Below are 10675 nucleotides of genomic sequence, written 5' to 3' on the forward strand. Positions count from 1 at the left end.
TGAGGCAGGACCAAGGTGCGTGTGCGCAGCCGCTCTCCCGATGCTGAGCTGCAGATCTGACTACAGGGCTGGTATCTCTAGGGACGGTTCAGTCTTTCCCACCGCGGAGGGAGGGGAGAGCGGTTCAAGATGGAGTCTGAGGCACACAGTGGAGGAGTCACAAGGGCAGCCAATGAAGAAGCAGGTGCTGTGGCCTTTGCAGCGGGCACAGCATATGGCGGCCAGGGTGATTCTGGGTGGTGCTGGTGGCCGGGATGGCCCTCGTGACCTAGCTGGCCCTGGTGATGCCGTCAGTCCTGGAGTCCCTAGTGACTCTGGTGACCTGGCCAATTTCAGAGGCCCCAGCACTGTAGGAGAGTCAGGTGGCACAACCAGTACCATTCCACAGATCCCGGGGGCACCCCAAGCACCAGGGCCTGGTGGAGACACTGCACCCAGAGCCGGAGTTCTGAGTAACCCGAGCCCTCCAGTCGCATCCTATTCCAGGAGCCCCAGTGGGGCCTGGTGGCCATGGGGGTAGGAGTGTGGGCTAGGGGTGGTTTGGAGGGTTGCAGGTGGTCGGGACTAAACTGTAGGAGAAGGGTACTCTGGGGGGTTGCAGGGTATGGGTCAGGGGTGGTCTGGCTGCCAGGGGAAGGTAGCGAAGAAAAGCAACCTGAAGGGATCCAGAGGGTCAGGCAGTGATATCCAGGGTGTCCAGTGGGGGCCTTGTTGGAGAAGGCAGGTCTCCGTGAGCAGGGAGCCTGACATACAGGCTAAATGACTAGTGTGGATGATGGTGAGGAAAAGCAATCTGAAGGGATCCAGAGGGCTGGGCAGTGATATCCAGGGTGTCCTCAGGGTATAGGCTGGGAAGTCCGGACAGCCTAGGCAGCGTCCTTGTGGGAGAAGGCGGGTCTCACTGTGCAGGGAGCCTGACGTACAGGCAAAATGAGAAATGCAGATGGTGCCTTAGCCATATCTCCACCAGCAGCCTCACCGTGACTTTTCTCATTGCTCGCAGAGGCAGAGATTGTCCGCCTCTTCCTGTCTCGAAGTACTCTACTGCGAGGGCAGATTCGGAAGGAGCTCAATGTTAATGGACACTTGTTGGTTCTGTCAGTTCTAAAGGGGGCCGGGGTGGGGGAGAGGTGGTGGGTGGTGACCAGTTTCAGCTCAGGAAGAGCCATAATGGAGGGTTAAGCCTAGAGGAAAAATGTGGTGCTCTGGGCTTGTTGGTGTGCGGGGACAGAGGGAGGACATACTCCTCATCTTCCTTCTTGGTGGGAACTTGAATTTCATTTTCCCTCCCTTTTAACCAATTGACTGCTGAAGACCTTGGCCTGCTCCAGAGGTCCATCAGCTTTTGTCTGGGGCAGCTTTCCCTGGTGATCTGGACCTTGAAGCATGTGGTGCCCCCCCTTTTTGCTAAGTCTCAGCACAGAAGAAGGGCTTAAGGCTCGCCTATGTGCCCTAGCTTCAAGTGTCCTTCCCCAGGGCATTGCTTTCTGCAGTAGTTTAATCAGGCTCCACGTTGTGCCTGTGGTGTTGCTTGGGGGCTCAGGGTTCACATAGCTTGTTTGGTGATTGTTAACTGCAGAAAATAAAACTGAGCTACTTTGCTGTCTCTGACTTTACTTTTACCTTCTGCACTTCCTCATACTGCATATGTCTTCTGGTCGGAGGGGAGGTTCTGAAATCCAGATATTCAAGGAGGACAACATAAGTGAAGACAATGTAAGAACTGGGAGAATAAGAAAGTTGTGTACTGCCATTCAGTATTGATTTTGGAATATTTTCTCACATTTGTAGTTCTATATAAACTACCAGAATGTTGTTGTTGTTCAGTCTCTTAAGTTGTGTTCAGTCAACTCATTGAGACCCCATAGACTGTAGCACACCAGGCTCTGTGTCCCCACTATCTCCTGGAATTTGCTCATATTCATGTCCATTGAGTTGGTGGAGCTATCTAACCATCTCATCTTCTGTGGTCCCCTTCTCCTTTTGCCTTCAATCTTTTGCAGCACTGGGTCTTTTCCAGTGAGTCAGCTTTTCACATCTGCTGGCCAAAATGTTGATGCTTCGGCTTCAGCATCAGTCCTTCCAATGAATATTCAGGACCGATTTCCTTTAGAATGGACTGGTTTGATGTCCTTGCAGTCCAAGGCACTCTCAAGAGTATCCTTGCATCCTGAAACCTTGCTAAACTCACTAATAATTAATTGTAATAGCTCTTTTGTAGATCCCATTGAACTTCCTACTTAGACAATCATTTTGTCTGTAAATAAATGCACATTTATTTCTTCCTTTCCAATTGATCCATTTTAACTGAGTTCTATTAAAATGAAATCTCCAACACTTTGGTGACCTGATACAAAGAGCCAGCTCATTGTCAAAGACCCTGATGCTGGGGCAGATTGAAGGCAGGAGGAGAAGGGGACCACAGAAGATGAGATGGTTGGATGGCATGACAACTCAATGGACATGAGTTTGAGCAAGTTCTGGGACTTGGTGAAGGACGGGGAAGCCTGGCCTGCTGCAGTCCATGGGGTTGCAAATAGACATGACTGAGCATCTGAATGACATCAACACACTGATTTCTGTTATAATGCATTGGATTTTCCTGCTTCTTAGCTTCCTGGTAATTTTAGATTGGATGAGAAGCAATATCCAATTTCCTTTGCATGCTTGATATTTTTCTATTCTTAAACTTATTTTGGGGCTTTATTCTGGAATCCTGTTAAGTTGCTTGGAATCAGTTTGTTTCTTTTGGGTCTTACTTTTTAAGATTGTCTCTGCAGGATCAGCAGAGAACTTCATGTAGGATGAACTTAATTAACTGAAATCTTTAATGTCTGAGAAGGCTATAGCTGGAAACAGGGACTCTTTTTTAAAGTTTCGTTTGTGAAAATTCTTTATTTTTGGCTGTGCTGCCTCTTGTTTACTGTGTGCAGGTTTTCTGTACTTGAAGGCAGTGATGGCTACTCTCTAATTCTTGTTCTCAGGCTTCTCATTGCAGAGGCTTCTCTTGTCCAGAAGCAGGGACTCTAGATAGTGGTGAGCTCAGTTGTTTTGGCACACGAGCTTAGTTGCCCTGGGCGTATGGGATCTTCCAAGCCCAGGGATCGAACCCATGTGCCCTGGATTGGCAGGCAGACTCTTTACCACTGGACCAACCAGGGAAGCCAAAACAAGGACCCTTATACAGTATCAGAGTGGTAGTAAAATCTATCTGGACATTTGATTAGCACTTTCTATTAAATTTTAAGGTGTACATATCCGTTGACCCACTTTTGGGATCTATCATAGGAAAATTGTTGTATATGTGCACAAAACAGAATTGACCACAGTATTAACACAGTGTGACCGCATCTTAACTAATCACATCTGCAAAACCCTATTTCCAAATCAAGTCACATCCACAGGCTCCAGGGGTTAGGCCTTCAACATCTTTTTCGGGGGGACACAATCCAACCCACAGCCACCCTCCACCACCTCCCACTTCACTGTGAGCACAAGCCCTCAGCATGGGCCCTGAGGCCTCCACATCCAGTCCCTGCCAGCTCTCAGCCCCCTGTCCTGCTGCTCTCCTCTTCACCCACTCTGCTCCAACCACACTGGTCTCCTCACGCTCCCAAACCTCCCTCAAGTCCTCACTCAGTCTCTGTTTCACAACGAAGCTGACCCTGACCACCTGGTTAAAAATGGAAAACCTCTCTTCCAAGCACTCCCTCTCTTTTTCTTGCTGCACTTCCTACCAGAGTTCTCACCATCTTCCCATAGGTTACATAGTGTAGTTGTTTTTTGTTTCTTTTGTTTTCACACTTTTTAAAATTTTATTTTTTTTCTTAAACGATAATTGCTTTATATAATGCTTTTGTTTTCTATTGAACCTCAACATGAATCAGCCATATGTATACATATATCCCCTCCCTTTGGAACTTCCCTCCCATCTCCCTCCACATCCCACCCCTCTAGGTTGATACAGAGCCCCTGTCTGAGTTTCCTGAGCCATACAGCAAATTCCCATTGGCTATCTATTTTACATACAGTAATGTAAGTTGCCATGTTACTCTTTCCATACATCTCACCCTCTCCTCTCCTCTCTCCATGTCCACAACTCTATTCTCTATATCCATTTCTCCATTGCTGCCCTGGAAGTAAACTCTTCAGTACCATTTTTCTAGATTCCGTATATATACATTTGAATATGATATTTCTCTTTCTCTTTATGACTTACTTCACTCTGTATAATAGGTTCTAGGTTCATCCACCAAATTAGAAGACTCAAAGGCATTCCTTTTAACGACTGGGTAATATTCCATTGTGTATATTTACCACAATTTCGTTATCCATTCATCTGTTGATGGACATCTAGGTTCCTTCCACGTTCTAGCTATTGTAAATGGTGCTGCAATGAATAATGGGGTACATGTGTCTTTTTCAATTTTTGTTTCTTCAGGGTATATGCCTAGGAGTGGGATTTCTGGGTCACATGATGGTTTTAGTCCCAGTTTTAAAAGAAATCTCCATACCATCTTCCACAGTAGCTGTATCATTTCACATTCCCACCAACAGTGCAAGAGCATTCTGTTTTCTCCACACCCTCTTCAGCATTTATTGTCTGTAAACTTTTTGATGATGGCCATTCTGACTGGTGTGAGGTGATATCTCATTGTAGTGTTGATTTGCATTTCTCTGATGCTTCCTAAGGCCCACTTGACTTCACATTCCATCAGTACATAAGAAAGAGGCTTCCAAATTATTTGGGGGGAGCATACCATCTTGAACAGAAGAATAGTAGGCTCCACTTAAAGGTGTGTCATGGGTAAAACTGTGCCCCCTAAAAGTAACGACATCTTGACCCCTGGTACCTTTCAAGGTGATCTTGTTCAGAAACAGGGTCATGGCAGGTGTAAGTAAGATGCACATTAAGATGGGGTCGCACTGGAGGAGGGTGGGGGCCCCAATCCGACATGACTGTCACCTCCTAAGGAGAAGTAAAGAGACACAGAGACAGAGCAGGACAGCGCCCTCTGGGGGCAAAAGCAGAGCCTGGAGTGATGCGTCTACAAGCTGAGGAACAGCAAGGATGGCCCACCAAAAGCTGAAAGAGACACCTCAGCTTCAGACTTTCAGCGCCTAGAACTGGAACAATAAATCTCTGCAGTTTAAAGCTATGTGGTTTGTTGTCTTCTGTTATGGCAGCTGCAGGAACCTGCACAAGGTCATGACTGTACAGGGTCTTGACCTCCAGGGAGCCAGCTCCTCACCAGGAAGATGATATAGGAGAGAGTCAGCCAAATTCTGCCCTGAAACTCAATGGGGTGACCTTCCAAGCCAGACCAGACCAGGAAGGGGTTGCGCTCTGGCCTCAGCCCTAAGAACAAGCTGGGTTGGACCCAGCAACCCCCTCCCTGGTGCTCACACATGCACACACATGCTCACACGCACGCACGCATGCGCGCACACACACACACACACACACACACACACATGATGCTGAGTCTGCCAGGCTGCATCCTCAGACCCCGACCTGCAGTGTTCCAGCCTCCACTAGGCCAATCAGGTTGGCTGCCTCTGCTTCCACCCAACATGCTGGGGACCCACTCTGCCTGGGACCCTTGCTGAACCCCAGTCAGATTCAGGTACATATTTTGGTTGAACAAATATTTAATATGTGCCAGACACTGTTCTGAGCACTTTCCAGGTAATAGCTCATTTACTCCTCCTGACAGCCTTCACGGTACCTCATAAATTGCTCCTCTTCAGATTTTTTTTAAATTTATTTATTTTGGTTGGAGGCTAATTACTTTACAATGTTGTAGTGGTTTTGCATACGTTGATATGAATCAGCCATGGGGTTACACGTGTTCCCCATCCTGAACTTCCCTCACACTTCCCTCCCCATCCCATCCCTCTGGGTCATCCCAGTGCACCAGTTCTGAGCACCTGTCTCATGCATCGAACCTGGACTGGTGATCTGTTTCACATATGATAATATACATGTTTCAATGCTATTCTCTCAGATCATCCCACCCTCGACTTCTCCCAGAGTCCAAAGGATTGTTCTATAGATCTGTGTCTCTTTTTCTTTCTCTCATATAGGGTTATTGTTACCATCTTTCTAAATTCCATATATATGCATTAGTATACTGTATTGGAGTTTTTCTTTCTGGCTTACTTCACTCTGCATAATAGGCTCCAGTTTCATCCACCTCATTAGAACTGATTCAAATGTATTCTTTTTAATGGCTGAATAATATTCCATTGTGTATATGTATTGCAGCTTTCTTATCCATTCATCTGCTGATGGACATCTAGGTTGCTTCCACATCCTGGCTATTATAAAGAGTGCTGCAATGAACACTGGGGTACACATGTCTCTTTCAATTCGGGTTTCCTCGGTGTGTATACCTAGCAGTGGGATTTCTGGGTCATACTGGAAGGAAAGTTATGACCAACCTAGATAGCATATTCAAAAGCAGAGATATTACTTTGCCAACAAAGGTCTGTCTAGTCAAGGCTATGGTTTTTCCAGTGGTCATGTATGGATGTGAGAGTTGGACTGGGAAGAAAGCTGAGCGCCAAAGAATTGATGCTTTTGAACTGTGGTGTTGGAGAAGACTCTTGAGAGTCCCTTGGACTGCAAGGAGACCCAACCAGTCCATCCTAAAGGAGATCAATCCTGGGTGTTCATTGGAGGGACTGATGCTGAAGCTGAAACTCCGATATTGTGGCCACCTCATGCAAAGAGTTGACTCATTGGAAAAGACCCTGATGCTGGGAGGGATTGGGGGCAAGAGGAGAAGGGGATGACAGAGGATGGGATGGCTGGATGGCATCACTGACTCAATGGGCATGAGTTTGAGTGAACTCCGGGAGTTGGTGATGGACAGGGAGGCCTGGCATGCTGCGATTCATGGGGTTGCAAAGAGTCAGACATGACTGAGGGACTGAACTGAACTGAACTGAGAGGACTTAAAAAAAAGAAAAAAAATTTAAAAAAAAATTTTTAATGATAATAGTAAAAATATATCTAGGAATTTCTCTGGAGCTGTTGTGGGCAGTGTGGGGTCAGTTTGGTTTCAGATAGTTCCTTGTTCCAGCTTATATTTCTCGAGATCTATAGGCCCCTTCCAATGTAGTCGGTGTTAACAAAGGGATTTTAATCTGTTGCACCTGTCACTTCCAAAGTGGTTCCCTCTGTTTATTTGGCTTCTTTTGTTTGCAGGTCTCTTCAGTGTCTAATTTCCGCCCTGACACAAGGGGGCAGAGGTGGTCCGTTTTTTAGGTTCACTTGTTCAGTCGTGCTGTGGGGAGGGAGGAACACTGCAAACAAATATCACTGGTGTGTGGGGAGTACTCACAGTGTCTCAGCCACACTGGGTTTGCCCCTGCTCACGGCGTTTGTGCTTTCCCAGTCTACACTGCTCAGGCTTTAGGTTGCTCTGCAGGGAGTGGACCCTGAGTTGCATGCACTTCTCAGATCTAAGCCACTCAGGTTCAGGGTCTCGGGTACTCCACAAAGGCACAGAATTGGTTGGGCCTTCCTTTTATGCCATTCCCTGGTCCAAGCAGCTCAGGCGACCAGGTGCATGGCGAGCACACTCTCTTCAGGTGCATTGTGTCTTATCACCTCCCTGGTCCCAGCTGCTTGGTTTCCAGGCACGCCCATCTCCAATGTGCCATGTGTCTCTTCTGGGGAGCTGATCTCTGGCTGCGACCCTCCCAACAGATGTCAACCATCCAGAATCTCAGGAAGTCTTTGGTTAGAAACTGGAAGCCTGTTCACAGTTTGGTAGGGGATGCCCTCTCTGGGGCTGAGTTTGCCCGTTTCCGGCTCTGGCTGGCACCTGCCTGCCCCTTGAGTCTGGCGGGGAATGGGCCGGTCCACAGCCGGCTAGCTCTTCTCTGGTATTGCTCAGTCCTTGGTTCTGTGAGTGGGCCAGCAGTGCCTTAGTTTAGGGCTTTTCGCAGGATAATTCTCTCTCTCTCTGGCTATCCCACAGTTTAGGTTGCTATCTCATGTTAGTGCCCTCAGATTGCCTTCAGGGCATTCAGGCCTGGTCCTTACCCTAAGCAATGTTGCCCACTCCTCTCCGTTCAGCCCCCATGTGCTGGTGGCGGATGCGAGCATCTGGGGAACTTCTCTGCTGGGAGTTGCCTTTAGGCACATAATTTGTGGGTTTTATTTATTTATTTTTCCTTCCAGTTATGTTGCCCTCCGAGATTTGATAACTTCCCCCAGACCCACTGGTTAGAGGGTTTCCTGGTGTTTGGAAACTTCTCCCCTATTAAGACTCCCTTCCTGGAACGGATCTCCATCCCTAACTCGTTTGTCTCTCTTTTTATCTTTTATATTTTCTCCTACCTCCTTCTGAAGACAATGGGCTGCTTTTCTGGGTGCCTGATGTCCTCTGCCAGCATTCAGAAGTTGTTTTGTGGAGTTTGCTCAACATTCAAATGTTTTTTTCGATGAATTTGTGGGGGATAAAGTGGTATCCCTGTCCTATTCCTCTGCCATCTTAGGACCACCTCTCCTCTTCAGATTTAACCACCTGCAATAACAGGCTGAGAAATTCCACCCACCCTCTGGGCCTGGCATGTCACTGCAGAGCTTGCCCCGTGTGGTCTTTGACCAGGAGAGTCCCGAGCAATCAGGGCAGGGACCCAACACCCTGAAGTGTTCTTGATTCTCGGACGGCTGTCCTCCTGACCTGGGGTCCTCTCTCATCCTGTGGTCCCGAGGCCCCATCGGGCCTCACGTGGGTATGCTCATGATTTGGCACGGAACCTCCACCAGTCCTTCCCAGGCCCGGGGATCAAGTAAGTGTGCGCTTAGTGCTGTCATCTCTAATTATACAGCACTCAGCCTCACCACATACTTCACTTATCTTTGCTTTTTTTAGATACTCATTAAGCCTCATGTTACAGCCTAGAAACTGAAGGCTGAGAGACATTAATTTGATTGAATGAAGACTGAGGACTCAATACGTCCTAAAGCCTATGCCAGAGCACAGTAGAGACCAAGCTCAAATGTCTGAAATGTGGTAAATAAAATATGACCATCACCCTTACCCCTCATGCAAGTGAGCAGAGACCTCAGGACTGGAGGGGCTGGATACACAGAAAGTCTCCTTCTTTGGGGGGAAATTAAAGAAGGCTGTCAGGGAGGTGGAATGCTAGCTGTTCCCCAGTATCCCATCCCTTCTTTTAGGAAAAGAGGTGATGCATCAAGGCTGGGCACACGGCCTTCAAGAAGACAACCCCTTCTCAGCCTCCCTGGACTCAGGGGTGATGGGAGAACTCTTGTTCATGGGCCAAGACAGAAGATATCAATAACTCTGCGCATGTTAGGTTGCTTCAGTCATGTCCAACTCTTTGCAACCCTCTGGACCAGAGCCCACTGGGATCCTCTGTCCATGAGATTTCCCAGGCAAGAATACTGTTGTGGGTTTCCCTGCCCTGCTTCAGGAGATCTTTCCTACCCAGGAGTTGAAATCACGTCTCTGCATTGGCAGGTGGGTTCTTTGGCACTGATGGCACCTGGTTTGGCCACCTCCTTCCTGTCCTGCTGGCTGGAGACACAAGGTGACACCATGGACCACACAGGTGACAAACACCACAGAGTGGACCTGGGAGGTCCACTTAAGTCACAAAGTTCTTGAGGACAATGTCATTCAAGCCCACTGGGTCTGAGCTGTAGGTCAACATCACTCACAAGAATAAGACAAAGCCACAAACCACTTTGGGTGTCTGCAAAGGACCCACACCCAGAAAAGGACAGTCCCCCATCTGTCTTCTGACAGCACTTTAAGAGGAAAGAGAGACATTTATTTTTATATGTGAGCAGAGGCTAGACCTGCCATCCCCCAGGAGCCAGCTCTGCACCAGGCGTGCATGCCAGGTGGCAAGGATCCACAGGGGTGATGAAGGGTCATGTGGACATGGATGGGTGTGGGCAGAGGACAGCAGGGAGGGTCCCCGTGGGTACCCAGAGGCCAAGAACTGAGGCAGTCCTGCCGCCTCCCTGATGTCATAGCCAGTCTTCCCCAGGTCGACAGGCCACAGGGGACTGAGTCTGGCTGAAAAGAAACCCCAAGGCAGACATGAGACATGACCCAAGGGACCTGAAGACATGAAGTGGAAGGGAAATGAGAGCCTTCAGCATGCTCGGCAAACCTGCTGCTCTGTCCTCCCAGGACTCCTCCACGGCACAGGTTCCTGCAGAGCTGGTTCTGGCAGCCTCATCCTCCAGGGTGGGGGGCGAGACTCACTCTTATTAGTATCAGAGGCATGAGGCAAAAGTGAAAATGAATGTTGTTCAGTCGTGTCCGGCTCTTTTGTGACCCCATGGACTATACAGGCCATGGAATTCTCCAGGCCAGAATACTGGAGTGGGTAGCCTTTCCCTTCTCCAGGGGATCTTCCCAACCCAGGGGTTGAACCCAGGTCTCCCACATTGCAGGTGGATTCTTTAGCAGCTGAGTCACCAGGGAAGCCCAAGGATGCTGGAGTGGGTAGACTATCCTTTCTCCAGCAGATCTTCCTGATCCAGGAATCAAACCAGGGTCTCCGGCATTGTAGGCAGGTTCTTTACCAACTGAGCTATCAGGGAAGCCTCGACTCTAAACCCGACCAGGCACACACACATCTAACAGCTGTGCAGCTCACCTCATCTCTGCATTTCTGA

Source organism: Bos indicus x Bos taurus, chromosome X, assembly GCF_003369695.1.
Source record: "Bos indicus x Bos taurus breed Angus x Brahman F1 hybrid chromosome X, Bos_hybrid_MaternalHap_v2.0, whole genome shotgun sequence".
In the NCBI taxonomy this organism is placed as follows: domain Eukaryota; kingdom Metazoa; phylum Chordata; class Mammalia; order Artiodactyla; family Bovidae; genus Bos; species Bos indicus x Bos taurus.